The sequence below is a fragment of the Aythya ferina genome (genome assembly GCF_964211825.1).
Source record: "Aythya ferina genome assembly, chromosome: 18".
In the NCBI taxonomy this organism is placed as follows: Eukaryota; Metazoa; Chordata; class Aves; order Anseriformes; family Anatidae; genus Aythya; species Aythya ferina.
In genome coordinates, this window is record NC_140317.1 from 4,263,626 (window position 1) to 4,288,734 (window position 25,109).

General features: G+C 51.3%; 1 long non-coding RNA gene across 1 annotated transcript; it reads right to left on the minus strand.

Annotated features, from left to right (window-relative positions):
• Window positions 1–1,147: 1,147 nt before the first annotated feature.
• LOC311420813 lies at window positions 1,148–22,445 on the minus strand. Its single transcript, XR_014684556.1, has 2 exons — window positions 21,766–22,445; window positions 1,148–2,813 (listed from the first exon to the last, which is right to left on the minus strand). It is a non-coding gene; the product is annotated as an uncharacterized lncRNA (long non-coding RNA).
• Window positions 22,446–25,109: the final 2,664 nt, after the last annotated feature.

The window sequence follows — 25,109 nt, forward strand, 5'->3', positions numbered from 1 at the left end:
TTGGCTAACGCACAGAGCAGCGCTGTTTGTGTGGATGTGAGACAGGGCAGACACCGCTGTGGTCTCAAGGCTGTACTGAGCTGGCCACACAGCTGCACAGGGAGATTTGGCCCAGCGTACAGCTTTGGCTTATTGACTACAACGTCTGGACAGGCCTTCCACGGCAGGCCTGGTGGTAGGCAGTCCTTCTGTGGCTGGCTGCCTATTTTCTTTGTGCTGTCTTAGCTTCTGCAGGCCTAGAGAAGTTTTTCTTCAGCAGCAGCAGTCACAACTCACACCCGCTGGTGGAAATTCAGAAGTTATTCTCTGTGCTTTGAGAGGAAAGGCTTGAAAGACTAAAAGGGTACCATGATCAAGCAAGCTGTAAGTGCTGGAGTTGGGACCTACACCACTGAAAGTCCACTGGGGGCAGATGTGGGGCAACTGTGGACCAGGCTGAAGCACTCTGCTCTGCTTCCATATCACAGCTCCCTCCAGCACACACACGCAGGTTTTACTAATCCCTGAAATAAAAGTTCACCTGCCTGCAACATCCAGAGACACCCCAGGACCAAACTGAGCTGCTGAAGGGGTGTGAGGAGCACCCAGCCTCACCCTCCTCGGACCAGCCTCAGCACCCCCGTTGGGATGGGTATTTCATCCCTTCCAAAGCAGGATGGCATCCTGCACATGGCACACACCTCCGTGAGGTCTGCACTCACCAGGCAGTCGCAGGCACTGAACGGCACGTGCCTGTGCAAGCAGGAGGGCCAGTTGTGCAGGCAGCCTTGAGCCCCCTTTTACTGGTTGACTACAGGAAGGAAACCAGAGTTTGCTCTCACACTACTGCCTCCATCAGCATTAATGAAGTGGGAGTAGATTAAAGCCAAGCAAAGCAAGATCTGGATCATGCCAGAAGCTTCTTCTGTAGCTGCCCAGTAGAGGAGTTTGACATCTAAGTCTCGGGGCTCTGATTTCACCACCAAAACAAGCTGCCAAGAAGGAAGATGACATGTTGCTGTCCTTAGCTCCCTGAATCCAATAATTTCAAGTGCTTTACAAATTCTGGTGATTCAAACCTCAGATGATGGCTGAAGACAGAAAAATGACCATTTTGTTTTCTTGGAAAGTACAGGCTGACATCTCGGATAAAAATCTACAGCAACTGTTTATCTTGACTGTCCTTTAATACAGGAATGGAAAACAGAAAAGAGCAGCGAGTGATTCAAGAAAAGAGAAAGCTACCAGAAGAACTTGAGTCTGAAGCAGTCAGCTGAGTGACAGATAAAAGCCACAGCGCTGACAAGCCACAGAGCAGCAGGGATTGGGCAGATAAACTGAGACTTGCTGGATTAGAGACAGGACAAACTCCATTTCTTTAATCTCCCCAGATCACTTCACTGTGCTCATTCTTTAAAATACAGATTCCAACAGATGCAAAGATATCAGACGCATCCCGCGTGCTGGAAGACAGAACCCAGCAGCAAGAGGATTGCTTCAGATGAGTAAGAGATTGGCTAAGCCTTAGTGACATAGAGCTGATTTACAGAATTACTTGCAGAAAACAAGCTTCTGTAACCAGTAATAAGGCTGTGATGCGCTTGATCCGTCATGACTTTCTGAAGCATTTAATCTCTTTTTTAAAGAGGAGCCATCGATACTAATGAATTGCAATTGTGACAGCTCAGTGCAGAAGCCCAAATTTTAATTTCTGCTTCTGACTGCTCACATGGTAAACAGGCTCAAACGACACTGCAGAGCACTGTGGTCCTTAGAGGAATTCTTCAATCCTTCTGCTACTGCGTCAGCTGTTACAAGTGTGAAAACACACAGGCAGTTCACAAAGTTACTGCCTTAGCAGCGTTTTGTATTTCAGAACACATTTTTCATCAAAGCTCTGTAGAAACCGATTTACCTGCACTTGACTCCCCAGAACACAGCCACATCAAGGCGGAAAGCAGCAGGGCACAGTCCAACCACTGTAAGCTCTGGAGGAGGGGAATTTTAATCAATTACAAGTCTTCCCTGCAACTCCTCTGGAAAGAGCTATGGGATCAGTCACATTGAGGTGCCTTGCTAACTTTTAGAGTTGCAAACAGAAAAGCCATTTCACTTGTCCCTCCTTGCAGGTCGCTGCTGGGTGATGTCTGTTATCCTGGTTGCAGAGGAAGCTTTGAATAAGTCTCATTTTGCAGCAAGGAGCCCAGATCACAGCTGGAGAAATGCTGCTCTGTCCTGCCAAGCAGAAAGGGACAGATCTGAAGGATATCGAGTTGGCAGTGGATGTCTCAACTCCTTCCCCTCTTTGAGGATGAGGGTGGCACTGGTGGCAAGGGACAGGAGCTGGCTGCTGCAGAACAGGACACCATGAAGCAGAACTCAGCTCAGAGTTAGCCTCCTAATCAAGTGAGTCTGACTCCTGGGAGGGGAAAGCTGATACCTCTCAGGGTAAAGGATGTTTTGAGATATATGGAGTAGAAAGCTCAGCTGAAAGACTAAAGAAATTTCTAAATATCTGTTCCTTTTAACCAAATGAAAGGCTGCGGTAACAGAAAAAAGGGAAATGGCTATGAAAGAAAAAGGGTACAAAAGGTCACTGCAAAATCCCAACAGACACGGACACATCTATTGCAGAAGAAACACGGCTGTCAAAGCGGGAGCCGTTCAGCACCTTGCAAAATGCCTGCCTGCACTCGGGCAGCGCCACAGAACGGGGCCAGCTGGAGCAGGGGCTCTGCGAGGGGTTTCTGTTCCCCGTCCTGCTGCTTCAGAGCACACCTGACATTTTGGTGCCGTTGGCTGTTTCAGGATGCATTAGTGAGAACAGCAAACACCTAGAGGGGGAAAAAAAATAATAGCCTTACTCGAGCTGTAGCTGCTTGGGATAAGAGGGAGTGGGAATGAGTATTGATTAGCAGATGCTCTCCTATTTTTGAAGCTAGCAAAACTGTCTTAGGTTGCACTTCTGCACCACCCTCTGGGCCACATAATGAGGCATTAATAACTCCGTTCCCAGAGCTGGTAGAGCTGGGCAGAAATGAACTTATCCTCATTTCTACAGCTAGAGAAATGGGTGCTCATAGCAGTGGGGATATATTCCAACAAGACACATCAGATCCTGAACATTCCCCTGCAATTTGCTCACCAGGGTTATTTACAGCTTTGTTCCGCAGACTGAGATGAAACGGCACCTCTCCAGCCATCTGCCTAGCTTGGTTTGTCAGCTCAGGACAACCACACGTGCACACACACCAGTTTAAAAGGAGACAAGCTGTTGGCACTTCAGAGGCTCTGCCCTGGATGACAACACAGTAAAAGCACCCAAAATAGTGTGACACTGGCTTTTCTCCTCCTTGCTCCTGACCTGACTTCTCCCCATGGGCTTCTACTTGGATGTTTCCTTTTAGGCTGCTGGAAAAGGTTGCATCAACCTCTGGGGTCACAACACCTAGCGTTGCATCAGCCTCTAGGATCACGATGTTAACTCACTTGTCAAAGCTGTACAACTTTATATCAAAGATGTCTCTTATGTGATAAAAGAGGTCTATAACCAAGGGTGGTGATACATGGGGAAGGGACAGAGATGCCAGGAAGCTTTAAGGAATTGCAGAGACCACTCAGCACTGTTTGGGCAACTCAGAGGATACAAAGAGAAACCAGCAGCACCTCTCAGAGGTTTGCTTTAAGCTCCAGGAGGAGCAGTGGGCACTGGAGATTCAGTGAGCCACACAGTTTCAGCATGAAGGGAAGAGCAGTCAACAGGGGAAAAAAAATCTTCCTGGTGTTTTATGACAGAAAACCCGTGGGTTTGGTTCTTTTTTAAATAAACCACCTCCAGAAGTTAGATCATGCTACTTTCTCCCAGGGTGGAAAATAAAAGTTGATTGAGTCTTTCAAGCAGACTGAAAATGTAATTATTAAACTAATTAAAACCAGAGGTGATATTTTTTTTTAAACCAAGATCTATTGCATTCTTCTTTCTCTTGTTAGTAGCTCTGTCAAGGCAGTTGATTTTGGCTGCTTTCAGCCTGTTCTTTAGCCAGCATAGGTGCCTGTTCAGGCTCCCCTCCCCGAGCATGCCCTGGCCTCACTGCTGCCAAAACACCCTGCAGAACAAACTCAAAACAGAACATAAGCAAAGCCCAAAGCAGCATTGGGTGTCAGCAAGGGGATGTTCCCAACACAGCCACCTTCCAGCCTACAGATACCCTGCCTGAGTAGCAAAGCTTTTGGCCTGCCCGTTCCCATCCTAACTCCCTACCTGATAAACAGTTCAATGGTCAGAATGAACCTGGTGCCCACAGCCTCTGCTGAGCTATCCCTGAAGTCAGACGGCTGAACCAAGCAATTCTTCACTCTCATTCCTGCTGTCAGAAAGGCCCCCGCCCTCACACACCTGCCTGAAAGCAGCTGCCAGGTTCCACAGGGCTGAGCCCGAGCCCGTCCCACCAGCCCAGGGAGCAGATCTGCTGGGGAAAGGGCAGAGCCCCCCGAGCCTGCAGCACGGGCACGCACCTGGCTGCGCCTCTGTTCACGCAGGCTCCTTCCACAACCCCCTTCCAGGCTCAGCCAGGGACACCTTCCCAGCAAGGCTTCCCCCTCCTCTGTGAGCTTATTGATGCTACCGTGGCTCTTCAGCTCTAGCCTTAGAAGCAAGGAGAGGTGCTGCGTGAAAATGAAGGGATTTTTCCAGTTGCAAACATAGCACAAAGGGACGCCGGCTCTTCTGCACCTCGTTTTTATTTACTCTATTTGTGTGAAGAGCTCGGTGCGACGAGTTCTCTTCTGTGCTACGCAGCCATCAAGGTCAGCAGCACTGAAAGCACAGACAGTCAACAGACTTTTCTTAATTTAAAAGCTGAATGAATTTTGGCTGATTGAATGACTTGCACAGCTTCTCCCCCCATTGTATGACTAATTTTAAAAAGTCAAATCTCACATTTCATTTTCTGTGAAGCCAGATTGTACAGCAAAACATCCAGAACTGAGTGAATCAACACTTTCTGAATCCATTTCCCTGCAGCTGGGCTCACACCTTTATGTGCTCCCTGCAAAATTCCGGGTGAATTTGCTTTCCATGGATAAGCCGAAGCCTGAGCTCATTCTTCCAGGTGTGTGCAGAGGAACCGTCTCCGCTGTTCATGCAAAGTGGAGTCAATATAACAAAAAGGATTAAACGCGTTTTATTACGAGCACAACTGTGCACACACGGGCCTATCGCATCGTGGGGTAGGGTATTAACAAACCAGAAATGCACGCTGAACTGCTACAAATGCAGTGATTATTCAAATAGTCACAGATAGGGCGTCCACGCAGGGGAGGCAGGTCTGAATAGCTGCAGCACAATTATAACCCTGCCATTAGGCTGGATAATTTCCTAGCAGACATGCCAGACTCCCCCAGCAAACAAGGCAGCCTTTGAGCCAAAGATCCATAAGGCAATTTACATGGAAAATTAGGAGGTGTCAGAAGAGGCAGAACTAGACAGGTCTCAAGGATATTAATTCCAGCTCCTTTAGCCCTGAGCTTTCAACATATCATTAATTTAAGATCATTGATGTTAGACTTTTGTCAATGCCGTGAAGACAGGGCAGAATACTTCACTTTTGCTGGGTGAAGACAAACCAGCTGAAGAAACAGCCTGCGCGCAGGTCCAAGCACTTCAAGCCCAGCCACGAGTCTTACTCCAGCAGCAGGCAGATGACAGCTCGCCCCCAGCTCTTCCTGCAGGGCTTCACCCCAGCACCTCCGCATCACACCCCAGCTGCATGATGTAGGGAGAACGATGACAGTGACACCGAGCTACTTGTGCAAACAGACAGTACCTTCAGAGGTTGCCCAGCACCATCCCCTCAAGCTCCTCAACCAAAGCTGTCGGCCCCCAGGGCTGTGACGACTCTGCTCCCGAGCACACCTCCCTCCCTCCCTCCGAGCACCACGGGCTGTTAATCAGACAATCAGTTTGGTACACAGGGCTGGAGAGGACGCGGCACCTCGCCACTCTCATCTACCATCTATGAATTTATGATACATCTGCAAGCAATTTGCTCCGAGCAAACAAAGCAGCAGACAATTAATTTGTGGCTGGGTGCAGTTACATCAATAACAGCGGATAAGGGATGCAAACTAGTAGTGCCTGCTACGAGCAAATTAACTGTCCATTTAGGCAGAGCAGCACAGTAACGAGCTGATAGCCATATCAGTGAGTCATTAGAGAAGAGAACAGAGCTCCTGTTGATGCTGTTACCAAGTTTTAGCTCCCCCCAGATGTTCAGGCTTCACACAGAGGCAGGATGGAAGAGGCCCTTGCTGCCAAGCGTAACAAATACAGCTGGGAAGCCGGGGTTTGCCCACGCTGCTTCCCACAGGGCCTGCAGGTGAGGAGAGGTGCTCCTGGGCTGGCTCTGCTCCATGAGCTGCCAGCGATGTCCCGTGCATCCACAGAAGAGAGCAGGGCTTGTCCTGCCTGGCTCCGCAGTGCAGGCTGGCCTCACAGCGATGAATGCCTCCATGCCTCCCCCATCAGCACCGAGCAGCCCCTGTGCATTTCTTGGTTTTAAGATTTTTCCTCCAAGCAGCAAGGGCTGGAAGCCCAGAGGGTTGTTATGGTTTAGGGTGCATCTAGCACAGCGACTCGCATCCCAGATCTCTTCTGGACTTCTGGGCACGATGCAAGATAAATACAGGACTTGTTACTACTCCAGTTAATGCCACCGCCCCTGAGAATTCAGGAAGATCAGACAGAAGTGACACCATTCATAACCCAGAAACACAGGGAGCATCTTTGCTCCTCCAAAACTCCCCCAAGCTACTTTTCAACAGCAGAGGGAACCAGCCTTTCTGGGGCTGCAAGGCTAGACTACAGCAATTTGCTCAGCTCTCCAGTGTCAGAGGTGTTTGTGAGCACCCTCCCCCCAAAACCACTTGCTTCTGAGTCATTTGGGGTTTTTAACCTTAACTATCCCACATCTGTGTGGTGCTTGGCACAACGGGGCCCAACCCCTGGCATTTCAACTTGGCCATAACAGGGTCAGCATCAGCAGAGTGCACACCGGCTGTGATGAATCTCCCTGGGATCACAAATTTTTCTCCACCTTGAGAGCAAACGGCCTCTGACGGAGAGGGCAGCAGCAGAAATCAAAGCAGGCAGCCAGGCTGGGACTACAAACCACGCAGCCTGACATGCTGCTGCTGTAGGCAGTGCTGCTTACAGCACCTTCACATTGAGTTCACACCCTGCCTCCTCAGCAAGGCCTTTCGAGAGACAGGCTACAAAATTACATCAACAACAACAACAAAAAAAAATCAGGACTGAGACAACCACATCGAAGGCACTCCTCTTCCTCCCAGGAGCCCGAGTGCATTTTACCTCAAAGCAAAGAGAAGCGGTGAGGGGGAAGTGCTCTATTTTCCCCCATTAGCATTTCCCTGCCTATTTCTCCTCCAAAGAAACCAAGCAACAGCTCCAGAAACTCCTTTCTGTGATGAACGAAAGCAGTGGAGAAGCAGCAGGCAGGCAGCATCGCTGCAGACTGGCAGAGGAGGGGGATGGCCCCGGCAGCCTGTGGCAGCCATTTCAGGCTTCCAGCTGAAACAGGGACCTCGCCCAGCAGCAGCCACAGCTCCTCAACCACTTTTAACCTTGCACAAAGGCAGCCGAGCTCCGGCCTTTCCACAGACACCCCAAATCTTCAAGTCCAGCCTGCCAAACCAGCCGCCCCTGCAGCAAGGCACTTCCTCCTCCCAGAGCTCTATTTTTACCTGCAGCCTTTTCAAGAGATATTTAAATTCATTTAAAGCCACAATTAAGGCTCAACTCATGGCCTTTATCCTTAAAGAGCTGCAAAACCAGAAAATCCTCCACATCTGAGCAGGGCCAGGTCATCCCACACTACGGATGGGGCAGCAGCACTGCGTTTCACACGGCTCACAGCTTGGGGTTAATCGGCGCACACTGAACCCAACCTGGGCTCTGCTTGCAGGGCAGCTGCACGAGGAGGAGGCCAAACCTCTTCCACCAGGGATTACCCACCAAGGTGCTTGTGGAAGGACACCTCTGAGCTCCCAGGGGCTAGATTTCGGATTTAGGCCTCAGAGTGAGAGGAAGAGGACTGAACTAAGGTGGGGACACCTCCAGTCAGAGCACCACCCGTGACGCAGCTGTGAATCACCAAGCAGCCTCGTCTCACCCACCCTGCACTTGTTGCACAGGAGCAATGAAAGGGCTCCATTGTCATGCTAAGCAGCCTGCTCAGCACCCCTGCGAGCCAAGCCCGCTGCCCAACAACTCCTGCAGTCAGTCTGGCTTGCAGGGGCAGAGGTATTTTTAGTGCAGGCAGTGCTTTTAAACAAGTGGAAGTGTTGCTTTAGTGGCTGAGTTACCGGCCACAGCACTGGGCTGCACGCTTGCCTCCAACCATAGCGAGGAGCAGGGCACTGGCACACAAAGCACAGGCAGGTGAATGACACACAGCTGCCAGGCCCCAGGTGAGCTTTAGCCTCCCAGAAACATACAGCTCGAGATACCCTTTGCAGCTGAGGTCAGCCCAGCTCCAGGCACTGCATCCTGCAGGAAGGATCCTGCCCCCAGCTGCTCACAACAGCTCGATTTGCCCAGCTCAAGATGGAGACGGATACCTTTGCCTCTGGAGAATTAGGGGTGGGGAAAGGTGGAAGAGATTTGGGACAAGGGAGAGACAAGGCTGAGTTTCCCCAACAGCACCGTAGGCAAACAGCTCTCAAGAGCCCCAGTCACCTTTTGAGGGATCCCAGCGATCCCATCCCCATGCAGTGAGCCCCAGACATGAGCACGCTGTCAGGCAGCGGCTCAGGACAGGTTTCCAGAGGTTGTTGCTCTCCAGCACCATGGCAGACAAACCTTTCAAGTTGGTAGGGGAGCTAGGCCAGTTTCCCAAGCACACCAGGGACAAAGGCAACAGCAGAGGCAGGGAAGGACTGCGAGTGCCAGGTAACGATCTGCTTTATCCTATGGGTAAGCTACTTCCTCCAGAAGTGGCAGCACCGCTTTACTTGGGTGGGATGGAGTGAAAGGGCTCACCCAAAGCAAAACCAAAGCAGACTTATCCTCACTTCATGAGAATTAAGTCCCTGTGTTGCCCTCCAAAAAGCAGTGTTACCTAAGTTACACACTAAACTTCTGCTCTGAAGGTTGTTCCAGAAGTTTTGTGAGCACACGACATCTGAGATGACATGGGTTAGTTTTGTTTGCTAAGTGCAAGATATCACTTGGTTTCCAGGACAAAAACACTTATTTCCAAATACTTTAACTACAGATAAGCAGTTCCCAGAGTTTGTTACTCCCACAAGTTTCATGACATTAAACATAGCTGAGTGCTCGAGCCAGAAGTACCTTGCATTAAGCAGGGACAAGACATCCAAGGATCCGCTGAGCTTTAAAGAGGGACACTTCAGAAGGCAGCAGACACTTCCAGAGCATCTCAAACACCTGACAATCAACACCCTGCAAACTGGGAAGCTTGCACTCAAAGGATGACTTAATGAGTTACAGAAGCTAAGCAGCTTGTTCATGTCCATCCTGGGAGCAGTGATTCCAGCCACGGGCCTCTGCTGTGCCCTTGCAGGGGAACAAGATCAGCCTCCACCCACCCATGTGCAACAAAGCAAGCTCCCAAAGCCTCCTCCCACCACATCCCTTACCCCCCCAGACCCCAGTAGCCACATCCACACCACAGACAGGAGCTGGGCTACAAGCCACCCCACGCCTGCAGCTCGCCCAGCTCAGCACAGCCCATTCCCTGCAGACACACTTTGCTCCAGCTGAGCACGGGAAGCCAGGCAGGGCAAGCTCCGGTGTCTCTCCTTGGTCCCAGAATAAGGCAAACTTCAGTAAAGGGCTCAGCTGGCACAAGGCTGGGGGAGATGTGACCCCCGGAGAGGTGTGATGGCCATCAGAAGGGAGCACACACTTGGGCTTGTACCCCCATCCCCTCCAGAGCTGCCAGGGCTCCCCACGCACACACCGCCAGGAAAAGGGTCGGTGCCCCAGCAGGCAAATCTGCGACTGCACGGCCCCACATCCCAGCACACCCCCACAGCACAAGTGGAAAAAATGCGGCAGTGGTGGACGTGCTGCACGGCAGGAGCCACAGCATCACTCTGCAGCCTTCAAGAAGGCAGCGAACCTCTTCTCTTTAATTACATCTGCTGAGCAGCACAGGGGTGCATCATTAAAGCTGATCCGTCTGCCCTGGAAATTTCATCTCATCCCCTTCGCAGGGGCAGGGAGCAACACAAAAGCAGTAGGGATGGGTTCCCCTATTGTCCTTGCTCAGCACTCAGGCTCCGAGTCCATTATAGGAGCCTCCTTCTCATCTGCACACAGGCAAATCTCAGGGAACAAATGATTTAAATGGCCCGGCTTTTATTTCCAAAGATGAGAAGAGTTCTTATTTGTTCCTGGGACTGCAATTTTCTCCCCATGCTGCAGAGGATAGGAACAAACGAGCACAGAATGAAAGGGATTAATGAATGAATGAGTGGGACCTGGGCTCCCAGCTGCAGGAGGAAGGGGAGAAAGGGCCACAATGCAAGGGACTGCCAGGGTGAGATAACCCACAGGGTGGTGGTTAGCATTACAGACACCCAGCACTCCTGGGACCCCGTTCAAATGGAGATGAACTAACAAGCAGCTCTGAAAGGGTTCACTTGAGGGGAAAGCAAACACAGAGAAAGGCAGGAAGGGTTTAAAATTTAGACCAATCCCACATTGCAGTGAAATACAGAAATCCTGGCTTTGCAGAAGCATTGAACTGACTGCTGACAGCACTCAGTTCCCAGAAGCTTTTGACCTCCTAAAGGCATGAACCCATGTGTCCTCCCAAAGTCTTAAAAGCTGCAGAGAAAGAAAAAGGCATTTGGTATTTTCTGAGGTCCCCATACCAAAGCGCTGCTCAAGACCTACCGACTGACCTAGCTGATGGGGGACACGAGCCCTGTGGAAGTTGCACACAAAAATTAAAGCAGATCTCTCCCTTATTCTCAAACGATTTCAAGTCAGACACAGCGAAGGATTAGGGGAAGTTTGGGATTTACCAGCCCAGGGGATGAGCTGCTCTGACTCCGAAGGCAGCCAGTCCATGGTGCCAACTGCTGTGAAGCAGCAGGACACAAACCAGAGGGCAGGAAGCACAGGACGTCCTTTCAGCTCATTTTTACCACAACCATGTGCTGACCACAGAACTGTGCCTAGTCCTACAAACACTTCTGACACGGGGAAATTCAGAGGACTCAGCAGGTCAGTGGCAGTTGCCAACATCAGGATCCCAGACACAGCTGAGAGCAGTCACTGACTGCATCCAGCTGCTCCTTCCAGAAACAGGCATCTACAGAGCCTCCCCCACCAGGAGAGGCGAGGGAAGTCCTACACCACCCTTTCATCCTTTCTCATGACTGTTCCACATGTGGAGCCCAGCACAGCCTCCTCCCAGCCAGGACCATGTCATGTCCGAAAGGCCCCAAGCGCTGCCTGAAGCCATCCAATGTTCCCTCTCTCCCTTCCTCCGCAGCCCAACCCTTCTCCCCATGCCAAGTGCCCCAAACGCAGGCTCTGCAGCCCTTCCCACGTACAATCCCTCAAAAGGCTTGGACAAACTCCGCAGCTGCAATCCCCATCACTGCCAATGACCACAGCTCCCAGCAAAACCACCTGGGCACCCAAACAGATCCTCGTGCAGGCAAGAGCTAGAAAAAGAAAGCGGCTGAGGAGCTGAGCAGAGCGTGCACAGCAGCAGGCTCCCAAAAAGCTTCCAGTAACCCACACCACCTCACCCTTCGCTCTCACTGCCCAAAGATATCTTTGCTTTGGCACAATGGGACAAAAGCAGCATTAAAGCCACCGTGGTTTAGTTGGAGGGGGGAACGAGCAACACCGGTCTCACACTGAGCGAGCAGTTACCCATCACGCTGCTATAACACATGGATTAATTTAAAAGCAAGCTTCATTTGCAGATTAATTATTACAGTACCTGGCTGGATGAGCTTGCAGTACATCACCTGGGTGTGAAATCGCACAGTAATTACGAGGTTGTACATCAGGCATGTAGATGTTCGTAACGAGGTGTCCCCTAATGGCAGGGGATGTGGAACTGGAGGCTGCTGCCAGCACAAAGTCAGCGCAAGGCAGGTCAGGGGTGGAGGCAGAAAGCGAACAGGAACAGATCAAAATGTTTAGAACCATGCAAATCAGCCTTCAGAAGCAACGTGCAAAGCCAATGCAGGATTTTCAGGGACCCACACATGAAGGAAGCTGTGGAAATCCCACACAGGTAGCACTGGGATGGCACAGGATGGTGAGAAGCCATGCAGATTGATCTCAAGTGGATTGTCCTTCAGCTGGCACCGAGTTTGCAGCAGGATTTCAGGATTTCACACTGGGATTTCAGGAGCATTACACTTCCCAGCCCTGCAGACTGCACCTCTTCCCTTTCAGCATCCTTTGGACACAAACCGAGGTGCCAATTCCAGGCCTGGGGTGGAATCTGCACCCCCAGAGAGCACAGGCGAGGCAGATCCCAGTCAAATCCCATTCTTGGCCAGGGGACAGCTGATTTTTCTCATGAGCAGTGACACCCAGTGCACTTTGCCCTGCTAGCTATCCTAGGCAGCACCTTTCTAACAGGACACCCAGAGCCAGGGACAAGGAGGACATCTGTCCTTGGTGGGACCCTTACAGCCCACACAGAAGCTTTGTTCACCTTCTTTAGGCTGGCTGCAGCCTCACTACTCAGTGATGGGCGCTGGGTGCAGCTCTTTTGGGGACTTCTGACTTCAAGTTTGAAGTGGCTCAGCACAGGGCTGCATGGTATCCAAAATCAGAAACTGCTTTTGAACAGCACCCCCAAGCACGCTTTCTCCTCTAACCCAATATGAGCTTCACCTGGTAAGGTTAAGTCATTTTTCACTGTAACAGGCCTCAGGACTTGGATTTGTCACCCTCACAGCCCACTGTGGGGACACCCAGGTGTCCTCTGTCCCGCACAATACCAGCCCAAGTGCTCGCTACCACTGTGGCACCAGCACTGCTGGCTCTGAGCACCCAAGAGGCAGAGGAGAAACCTTGTGCCTCCTCGGGGATGACCCCAAAGCAGGCAAGTGGCACTGCTGAGGCCAGCCAGGGAAAGGTGGCACAGCCCCACGGAGCTGCAGGGAGCCAGGAGCCAGCAGAGCAACACGTACCATCAACACTACCTGCACTCCAAGCCTGCCCTAAGTGAAGCTCAATTTGCCAACGGGGCTGGGATTTATTACCCTGATCAAAGCACTAGGAACAAATGCAAGAAGTATTTGATGGAAGCTGTGAGCACTACAGGATTATAAACACTTATCGAGGGCTCGCATTAAAAGCAGCGGCTGAACCAGGCTGCAATCTGCATCCAGGGCCAGGACCTTGATTAGAGCATCGTCCTGTTCAGCAGGGGACGTGGATCCTTCTCTAATTTCCAGCCACCTCCTTTGCCGCTGGCTGCCCACGGGTTGCTCAGCAACGAGGGCTGATGCTGCCAATTTATGTGGAGCGAGGAGCCCTCAGGCTCCCGAGATGAGATGCTCTTACCCAAGGATGTGTGCAAGGCGCTCTTGTGCTCAGTCGCAGCAAGTGGTAAAATGCTGGGGGAAACTGGGAGCACTTGGCATCCCCAGGGTGAGGAGGGCATCGCTCACAGGGCAGCAACCATGCCTAGATCAGACAAATCAAGCAAAAAACTGCGTATTTGTCCAGCACAGCTGCCTGCAGCCCCCTGTTATCATGTCCCATCCTGGCACGCAGGATCCAGCCTCCATCACTGGAACCTGCTCCCGTTGTTCAGCAGAACTGCAGTAGGTGAGACCTGGCCGATGCCAACGCTGCCAGCCCCAGACACAAGGCAGAGCTGGCAGGCGGAGGCAGCACAGACCCACAGCAGGTTCAGGGGCACAGGAACACAACAGGGCCCTGCAGGATGAAGACGGGGTTCAACTTGTCCTTAACCCAAAGGGCCCTTTTCCCACAAGGCAGCAGGAGCCACAGCTACTTCCCAACACTGAAATAAATAAATAGAGAAAGCCCAAGTCAGTATTTGTGACTCCTAATTAACTATATCACCAGAAATTAGCAACACAGCATGAGCTCAGAGTAAGTGAGCAGTCACACAGCCGAGGGCTGAGATGGCTCCCATCTCCTGTCAGCCCCTGGAGAACCGCACAAGACAGGCCTGGAAGAACCAAAGGCAGCAGGAAAAAAAAAAAGTTTTATTCTTCATCAGGAAATAAAAGTTTCAGGAGGAATGAGATGACAAAAGCTGCCTTGCTTTTGCTGAGGCCCCAGGGAAACGGGGCCAGTTATGAAACCCGCCTGGGATTTAGCAGGCAGCTGCTGGGAAACCCAAATTGAATGGAGAAAGAAATTAGGATGGAGAATTAGTGACAGAAGAGAGGAGCTTTCCCTGCTCTATACCCAAACTCAACACAAGCACCTGTAGCACTTGCTCCTTCTTGCCACCTCATTGCACAGCTGGAGCTGTGGGCACAGCACCCCGGGGACTGGGGGGGTCTGCCTGGGGCTCAGGCCCTGCCCAGGGCAGCTCCCACCTCATCCCACAACAGCACAGCCTTTGGGATTTGCCATGTGTGACTTGGTCCCAGCTCCCGTGGTCTTTAACACCACGTGCTGTAGACATGCTAGGTACATTTAGTTTCATTTATATCTAAGTTGTGACCTGCAGGATGGGGCTGCCTCATCACACACCTTATTTTTGCTGCCGTAGAGCTGCAGCTCTGCTACACCAGCACCACTGGGTGCTGAATGCACAAGACCCAGTCCTGCAATCCTGCCCCTGGGCACCCAGCACCTCCCGAGGTGTCTGCATTCACCCCGAGGAAGCATTCAGCCTCTGGGCTGAGACATCCAGTTTATGTACTTGCTTGCATGGGGGCTGGATGTCTTGTTGCTACTTCTAGTTCTCCATTAAAAGCCAACGGTGACCTTTGGTGCCCCTAAGCAAGGGCATCTCAGGAAGGTCTGTCTGGAGACTAATGAAGATGGAAAGTTTTCCATGCGCAGCAGAAGGGAGAGGTTTCATTAAGAACAAGGCAAACCATTCCCCAAGCAAGAGCAGCTACCAAAGGAAATCATTCAAAGTTACCTCCCATCACACACAACTTAATTAAACGAGGATCCTTCCTCCAAGGCATGATCAGATTTCTGGAGCCACGCTGAGAGGAGAAACGAGCTGCCTGCAGCCCCGTGGGGCTGTTTGCAGGTCACGTTGCCAGTGCCAGAGGCAGCCCCTACATTTCCTCGCAAACGGGCCTCAAGAGCTGTGCCTCCCTGAAGGCTTCCCATCAGGGAATGAGGCCACAGCCCATCACCCCACCTGCACCCCTGCCCACGGGCCCAGACCTGGCGTCCCCCCAGCTTTAGGGCAAGCACAGAGGGAGCAGGACTTTAGGTGGCTGTTACCTTGCTCACCGGATCCCATCTCCGAGCCCCGCTGTCTCCTCAAGTTTGCAGCAGGAGATCCACTTAACCCACACACCTCTCACCTCCATTTCCTAAGAAACCACATTAGCTTCTTTTATCAGGTCTTTAAGCCCCGTGCTCCATCTCTGTCTGCTCCACCAGACAAACCCACTGGCAGCTTTTCCGTCTGCAGACGTGTCATTTAAATGGAATTATGCCAGCATCGGGGTTCGTGCTGTTCCTGTTCTGTAGACATGCTTTGGAAGTGGATGCAAACTGATCTAATATCCAATTCTGCCTTTCCCCAGATCTGTTGGTACAGCTCCCTTGGCTTCGGTGCAACTGAAGAGCTGGGTGCAACTGAAAGCAGGATCTAGCGTAGGACACTGCGGAGTTATTAGTGGTGCATGAATAATCTGGAGAAAATGCCCTTTTAATGCCAGCAGTGATAAAAGTGCAAGAGTGGAGCCAGCAGAAGTATTTCTCTGTATGAGGCACAGCCTGCTTTCGACCCACTGCTTCCAATAAGCTCAGAGAACGGCCTCCAGACACCAGAGACCACAGAGGCTGAGGCCTCACCCCCAGCACACCCCAGCCAGCGGCAAGAGGACAGACAGACAGCCCAGGGGAGCAGCAGCCCCAGAACTTGGGCCTTGCAGCCCCACAGTGCCAACAAGGGAGCCCATTCCCTGCATCTTGGGGTAGGCAATGCCCCTTCTCAGCTGACTGCCCTAATGAGTATCACCTCATCAGCCAAACGAGGCACCTGGGATGGCATGAATTGGTTTAACCAACCATCAGGAGACATTCTCCCCTTTGGGGCAGAAGCCATTAGCAGACCACACAGTATTTTCCAGCTTGTATTGGTCTGATTATATCCCTCAGACAGGCTTTCATTGTGCTTTCCCCCCCAGGATTAAAGTACTTTTTGCTATCTGGGAAAGTACTTACAGTGTAATTAAGTCACCCAGCCCTTCGTTTGATAAGGACTAAGCAGACTGAGTTCTCACATTCCCTCCCTGCATGGCATTTCCTTCTAATGCTTTCCAAGTTTTCAGTATCCTTTTAAAGCCCCGTGTGGATGAATTTAGCATCTCTGGCCTTGCCCCAGCCCGAAGCAGGAAGGAATCACCTCCTGCCCTCGCACCCTGCCTGTAGCCATTCCTCCTGCCCACCTGGGAGCTGAGAGCAGCACGAAACCATCCCCACCCCACACACTGCCACCCCCTTGCAGGCACCACGCTGCACCCATTTGACAGCAGAGCTGGACAAAGCCGTATCAGCTCACTGCAGGCACCCTGATACAGCACCACACAACAGAAGGGTTTCTATATCCAGCATTACCTCTGGAAGCACAGGTACAATCAGAGGGCTTTCACCTCACCTGTTCCCACACCAGACCCTGCTGCGTGCTGCTGGGATTACTGCTAACCAGCAGAATGTGCTCCCTCCTGATGCTGCTCCCCGCACACAGGGCAGCATGCTAGCAGGTATTGCAGAGCCTGCTCAGGGAGAGGCAGAGATGGACTCTCATTTTAGGAGCACGCGGAGGAAAAATAGTTTCTCCACGTATTAGGATAAAGTTACGTTTGGCTCAAGTTGATGCTGCACAGCCATTTCTGCTGGAACAGCTTCTTGCAGAAATCTCCCCATGGCTACAGCTACTCACAGACCTCAGGAACAGTTTGAACCCCCCTAAAAGAAGGAAAATTAAGCTTTTAGGAGGAAGAAACATTTCCATTCACGCCAGCAGCATTGCTCTCATTTCCGAGACTGAGTACTATGTACAAAGATTACCTCCCATCCCATCCCCCGAAGTTCAGGACAAGAACATCTTTTAGCTTTTAAAGCCTCAGAGGTGGACATTTGTAGTGCCAGTCCTCGGTGCTCTCAACTGAAATAAGTGGGATTAAATGGTGTTAATTTAACTTAGTTGCACACTGATGTGAACTACTCTGAAGCCATATGTGAGGCAGAACATGTCCCAGGTGTCTGGGGACCAGCAGAGGGACACGGTCCTTGCGTGAACACTAAGTGGTGCTTCCTGATGCACTGCAGCACACGAGCCAGGGAGCAGCTGGCACAGGAGCTGAGAAGCCACTCCAGGATCAAAGGAGGCTGCAGAGGGCTCATTCCCAGCCTGTCTGCTACAGCCCATTGCTGATGATGCCCACCGAACCCTTCGCACTGGTTACAGAAATATATAGGTACTCTTTCTTTAAGACTTCTTACAGCTACAGCTGCTTGAGGGAAGCTGAAGCACCCCTCCTGAGGTTTGGTGGCTGCAATAAGCACTGGGGAACAAGCACTGCCCTCCCAGCTCCAGATCACAGCCACCTGCCAACTGCTCTTGCGAAGCCCCATGCCAGCAGGATGACCAGCAGCAGCTCTCAGGCTGCAAACCACCCCCAAAAAGCAGCCAGGAGCTCCCCCAAGCCACCCCCACCCTCAGGCAAGCACACAGCTGTCTTCAGCACAGGAGCAGGCTCTCACCTTATTTTACAGCAGCTCTATGGGTGTGGGGAGCAGCTTGGTTATTTGAAGGACTTAGGGGACAGTCCTTGCACACAGAGCAGGACCTGCTGCATGCAGGACTCCTCTGGGTGCCCCAGGGCTGCTGTACACGGAGGCAGACCCTGTAACACCTCCAGCGAGTGCTCATGTCTGCTGCCAATATATTTTTAGGTGACTAAGACACCTTTGTTCAACAAAGTGAAAATTGCTTTATCTTGCAGCATAAAGCCTTGTCAAAGAGTAAAAAGCAGGTAACTGGCTTGACACGGTGACCCCAAACCCATGCGTGACAGGCAGCAAAATAACAGCCCTTGGGCACTGAGTGTTTTTTCCACTTACAGGGCACTTTCAGTGCAGGACCGTACTACTTCTGTAAACCTGCCTTTAGCCCAAATGGAATCCAATCACAGAAGATACCACGGACACAAAGTTCTGACTAAAAGTTCGAAACAGTCACAAAGTGCCCTTGGTGTGGGCTCAGAAAGCTGCGATCAGCTTTGAATGCTAGAACCACTGCGTGCTCAGGAAACGGCCTCAAGTCGAGGTCAGTCCTGTGTGAGGGTGGCAAGAAGCCAGCTGCAGACTGACATCTGCTGAAGGTCCCCAGGGGACCCACAAGAAGCAGGACAGCTGGGATCAAGTACCCCCTGTGGGATGCTCAGGGTAACCCAGCAGCACTCCCCAGGCTCCCAGTTCCCATCCCAAAGCCCTACAGCCAGGAGGAGGGAGCCCAAAGAGGACCTCGAAGGGGCTGCAAGTGTCACATTGCTGCCAGCCCCCCCCCCAGAGCTCGAGGGATGCTCAGGAGCAAGAGCTGGGTACCCAACAGCAGGCAGCAGCACAGAAACAGGTTGATGGGAAGGGAGGCATCAGGCAACGCAGCCAGTGAGGCAAAGATGCTTATTAATCTGAAAACTGTCACAGGGAGCCTCACGGCACCTTCCTCCTGAGAGCAGAGCATGGCAGGCTCTCCAACCCACCTCATTAGTGCTTTGCCAGCCACAGTGGGCCGGCTTTCAGAAACGCATCCCAGTTATCAGAGTCCAAAACAATCCCAACCAAGCCTGCTTCCCACTCCACAGTGTGTGTTGTGCCCACTGCCAGCTGGAGACTCATCCCTTCCCACCCCAGCACCACGCTGCCTTTCCCACAAGCAAAGAAAAGCAGCATCACCCTTTTCAGCCTCGCCAACGGAACAAATCAGCACGCAGCAGTGCTATAATTGAGGCCATCTGCACCAGACATCAAGGTGTAGATGAACTTACGTGTTCATGGGGCTGATTTATTTGTAGGAGCTGTTAAAATATCTTCATTATCCCAACCTCTTGATGTTGCACATTAATAAAACTCAAGAGCCCAGATGAGCACGCTTTGTTAGTGCTCCAACTAATCAATGCAAAAACCTTGGAAACACAGGCAGCAGCACAGAGGAGAGTTGAGTGGTCTCAGGGTGCACTGATACCAGCACCGAGCAGCCCTTCACCCTTTCTTAGCATCTTCACACCCACTGCTCCAACCCTCAGCACAAGGCTGAGCCTGTAACCACAAGCAGCACAGCACAGGTTGCTCATCACATTTGATTTAAAGCCTGAGGTGCCCAGAACAGGGAAGGAAGAGCCTGGAGCTTCACAAGCTAAGACAACACCGCAGAGCAGACCCTCACATCCCAGTTCCTTGCCTTACCCAGTCTAAAGACCCACTGGGAGTCCTGACTCAGTCTCTGGTCTCTGACTCCAAGGCAGGTCCCCACCAGGCAGCTCCTTCCACGGAAAGCCCCACAAGCAGCAGGCTTTTGAGTGCTTCTCCAGACCAAACCCCAATGAAGAAAGACATTTCAAAGTACCAGGTGAACGCAAATGCCTCAGAAGGAAGTTATGAAACCTGAGCAAGAAGCGTGACCCAGAGCCTTGAACTCGGAGCAGCAAGGCTCCTGCACCCCACGGCAGGCACTGTTCGATGTCAGTCTGCTCGAGTGACCTGCAGGATGCCAAGGCAAATTGGGGAAACAAGAACAGCTCCAGCCATCCTTGCCAGATGGAAGTAATTCCACACTTCCCCCAGCCTAGTGCAGTGCATCACTGAAGACAGAGGGTCTGGTTATTTTAACCAATCTGTCTGGAGTTGGTCCATGGTTCCCTGGCTTTTCACATGTAATTAGCAACGCACAGGTTTCAGTAAGTGATTTTAAACATGCTTAGAGAACCAGCAGCTCTAGAAATTCATGCAGTGATTACTGAAAGCCTGGATTCAGGTCATTACCCGGGACTTTCGTTAGCTCACTGTGTACCACAGCCCACGCAGCAAGGCTATGATCAGTTTTCCTGTTGCAGAGCCCCATCAGTGGAGCCGCAGCCTACAGGTGGTCACACCAAGACAATTCCTACAGCAAATTTATCAGACAGGAGAAAGTGAAATTTCAACTCCTCCAACCATCAGAAGGCAGCAGTAGCAGCCAGTGAACCACAGCACACACACTGGTTATGCAGAAGCATTAACCACTTAATCCCCAAAGTTCAGTTCTCAACAGATTTTTTTAAAACCTTGCCCTTACACCTCCTCAGTCCAGTCCTTTAGCCCAGAAACCTACCTCAGAAATGACCTTTTTGGCCAAAAGTCTCTTGCCAACACCCCACCCGAGCTCCCAGTGGTATCACACTACAGGAACCATCCCCAACATCACGAGCACCCCACAGCAGCAAGGACAAGCTGCAACACCTGGCCTCGTTATCTTCCCATATGAAACCAAACACTTCCCTGTATATTTAAGGTCCGCCAAACCCAATTTTAAATGATTGCCAAATGCTCCTTTTTTATATTCTACAGTAAATAGTTCAAGTTGTCAATATAATGCCCTGAAAGCTAGGAGTTGAGATATTAGTCACTAAAATATAATTAAGTGTAAGACAATTGTATGCTGAACAACTGCTAATGAGCGATAACAGGGCTGTTGAGCAGCGATGATATGAGCTATCTCAGAGTTGAGCAATTTTGATAGTATAACATGTATTACAACATACACAAGAATTCAAGCACTTACAATCTTAGAGTTAGCATCCTTATCTGCCCCAAATTACACACGAGCCTCTTGGTATTAGGCCACGCTCCACAGGGTGCAATGAAGTCAAGGCAGACAGCCGCATTACCCACCTCAGACACCACTTTCCAATCATTGCCATTTGTTGGTGAACAGCTGAAGTCTGAGCCACAAACAGTTGAGGCACAGCTGGTTTCTGCAAGTTACTAAATTGCTTCCAAAAACCATGCCAAGAGTTGCAGGATTTATTAAATTTAGAGATTAACACAGGTAGCAGTACCTGGCAGAGCTGTTTAGCTCAGGCACAGAGCACAGTTCCCACCTGGCTGTGCCTTACACATTGCATGAAACATAAAAAAACCTTAAGTCCCTACTTTTTCTTATCTTCTCAAGAAAAAAAAAAGAAAAGCAAAAAACACAACACTATAAGCTTATTTACACCAAGCTCATCCAAGTGTTAACCACAAGGAAGTTGTAATTATAGGGACTATACAAACATGACCTGGACACAACAAATAAATTGAATTAAAAGAGCTCAAAAAGGCTCAAAAGGACAGAAAAAGGTCAAAACCTTTCTCTTGCACTGCAGCTCTGCTCTCCCTAGAGTCCTGGGGTAAGCAGCAGACAGGAGAGCTGGGAGCAAGCTGCCCCATTCAGAAGGCACAGTCCCCTGTTCCTAGCCCCAGCAGTCTACTTACACTCCATCATTTCAACTTTATTCCCCTCAAGAATAAAAGAAGCAGGCAAAGCCTGCACAGCTTACCTGCTCTGAGAACCCACACGCTCAGGATGCTGTGCTGGTGAATTCAGTGTTGCGTCTCTCCAGCCAGCCCCAGCATGTGCCCCTTGGGGCAAGGGCAGTCCTCCATAGGAGAGCAAAGAGCAGCCTTAGCACCAGCCTCCCCTGCAGCTCCTCCATGACCACGTGTGTTGCTCAGATGATGAAGGCTGGGTCCTGCTCTGCTCCTGGTGCCATGCTCTTAAGTTCTTCCTTTTTGGCAGCACCCAGGCTCACAGTCCTGCAGCCATCCTTACTGCAGCCCACAGTGCCCCTGAGCAGAGCGGTCACCTCCAAGGCTGGGCTCTGCCACCCCTCAGCTCAGTGAGACTTCCATTGTTATTTCAGCTCAAATAAGAACACTTTGCATCCATCCATCATTTCACAAGATGATCTTCTTGTGCCACAAAGAATTACTACTAAGAGCCCAGAACAATCCCCACAATAGCTTTTCAGGTTTCCTACCGTGCATAGCTACTCTGAAGAAGAATCAACAAGAACCTACTCAGAGCAAGGAAAAAAACAAAACAAAACAAAACACAAAACTAAACTTTATAAATAAACACTATAGGCAGAGTCTCAAGGCAATCATAAAAAAAAGTAAAAAGCTCACATCAAAAAACCCTCCTTAAACATAAAGAAAAAAAAACCAACAAAACACACCCACTAAGCTTCCATCTCACCCTCTATTTGTAAGTGAGGAGAAGACAGTACAGCCCCACTGGGGCCACTCATACCCAGCAGATGAGACTCAGTCAATTAGGGCTGATTAACAGGCTTCAGCTGGGGAGAACATGAGTCCCACCAGGGACAAGGTGCTGTTGGTGCCTCTGTGAGGAACAGGACCCCTCTGCAACAGCTAAAATCCTGGTATTGAAAAGAAATGTAAACTGAGATTAGTCTTGACATTTCTGGGTCTTGTAATCACAGTGGGTGACAAAAGCAAATTCTGGATCAGAGCCTTCCTCGGAACAATTTAAACCTCTCTATTTTAAGGAAAGACTGAGTTAAACAAAGGGGTGACAGCCCATAAATTGAAAGTAGCGGTATGTGGTGTTCTGGGAGTATGCTAAAATCAAGCAGTCCGAGTATCCTCCAAAATGCTTATTTTTGTAAATTGGAGAGAAAAAGCGTAATTGCTGCACAGGCTGCTGCCCCGTGAGCCATCCTGAGTCCTTGTCCCTCATGGCATGTCCCTGAGTGCTGCACGGAGGCACTGCTGGCCAGCGTCGGTGACCCCCTTGCAGGACTAAGGGCCGGTTCGCTAGGAGGAAATAAGTGGGCAGGAAGTGAAAATTAAACCAGTCAGTGGAAAACAGAGAGGAATGGTTTTCGCATTCGTCTGCCTACGTTGGCATTTTGTCAAAGGACTATTATGGGGAAACTGCACTGGGAACCAGGGACTTCAGTGGGGGAAAAAGCTGCATTTTTCCTTCTTGAGGATAGCTGAGTCTCGCGAGCTATCCCACAGCAACAAGAGACGGATTTGAGGTGAAACTTGAACTTTTGGTGCGTTTCCCTGTCAGGTCAGTTGATGCCTCCCTAAGCAGCAAATCCAGCCTTGTCAGCAGTGAGGTGAGGCCGCAGCACACTGAGGCTTCTCGTTTTCCATCCCAGCCGGACCGCGGCACGCTCAGCACAGCCCTGCTGCGATGGCACCGTGCCGGCCTCCGCCTGAGGCTGAACCAGAAGAAATAGTGACATCTGCTGAAGAGAGAAGCCTCCTTCCCCAGCACCGCGCCTGCTTCTCCTGCCCGGCTGAGCCCTGCACTGCTGCACCTGGAACCATGGCGGGGAGGTGGAAACGCTCAGCAAATCTTTCAGATTTGAAACGAATCCATGGGCGAGGGGAGCTGTGAGATCAGGAGGTTGGCCATGGTTTCAGTTTTGCTGTTTTTCCCCGTGTTGGTTGAATTTGAAAACCCTTGGAAAGAAACACTTGCCAGCAGGCTGGGTGCCGCTGCTGGCTTCCTCAAGTCGTGGTTCACATCCGACCGCTTGCGATGGCTGCAAATCCCAGGGATTAAAATCCCTGCCGGCCACGTGGACATCAGTGGTGCAGTCCTGGGGCTGAATCCTGAATTTTGGGGCGAGCTGTGGGCTGTATCTGGGTTGTGGGCACCAACACCTTGGCTCTGGGTCTGGCTGTGATGCTCCCATGCTCGGCATCTGCTGGGATAAACTGCCTCACTGGAAGTGCTGGAAAGCTGGTGCTTGAGACCCCCACCCCAAAACAGGGTTTTTCTGGGGGATAACAACAACACTCACGTCATTTTTAGGAGGGAACTTTGTGAGGATGCTGGGCCCCAATGAGCGCTCGGGAACAGCTGGTGAGGGACCTCTCCTCAGGGCTGCACCCTGCCAGACAGGGCTGGTTCTGGAGGCTTCCAGTCAGTTCAGGAATGTTCCAGTCAGTTCTAGAGGCTTCCAGTCAGTTCTGGAGGGTTCCAGTCAGTTCCTGGGGTTTTCAGTTCAGGAATGTTCCAGTCAGTTGTGGAACGTTCTGATGGTTCTGGAGGGTTCCAGTCAGTTCCAGAATGTTCCAGGTGGTTCCACAGCACGCCAGGGGCAGTGCAAGAGGAGCCCAATCTGGAGCAGGTTCCTCACTTGGGGCTGATCCTGACAGAAAAGGGGGGTGTGGGATGGGGGTGTTGATTTCTCTATTTTTCTCACTCTCCAAACTTGTTTTAATTGGCAAGAAATACAATTAATTTATCACCAGCTGAGGCACCTTGCCCATGACGGTCATTGGTTGGCAATCTCCCTGACCTTAACGCAACCCAGGAGTTTTTCACCTCGTTTTCTGCCCTGTCCCATTGGGAGAGAGAGGCGAGCAGCTCCACGAGGCGCCCAGCTGTGTGGCGGGGGCGATGCGGGGTGCACGGCCCCCAGCACGTGCTGCAGTGTGACCGTGGGGCACGGCCTGGGGCTCACGGCCTCTGTGACACAATTTCTGTGCACAACTTGGTACAGAGCACAAAACACTCCTGTGTCCACACTCAGTGCATACATAGCGCACGGCTTCAGCGCGTTGCTTCAGCGCAGAGCCCAAGGCGTGCTCTGGTGCGTGGCGTGTGGGGTGCCGCTCGGGGCACAACTTGGGACGCGGCTCAGTGCACAGCCCCACCACACAGCTCCCGTGCGAGGCGTGCCACAAAGCCCAACGCACAGTAAAGTGCCCGGCTTTAGTTTATGGCTTTAGTTTATGGCTCTGGTGCATGGTTTTGGTGTATGGCTTCAGTGCATGGCTCTGGTGCCCGCCGCTCCGCCAGGGGCCGCTGCCCGCTCCCCTCCTCTCCCCTCCCCTGTGCCGGGCGCCGCTTCCCGCT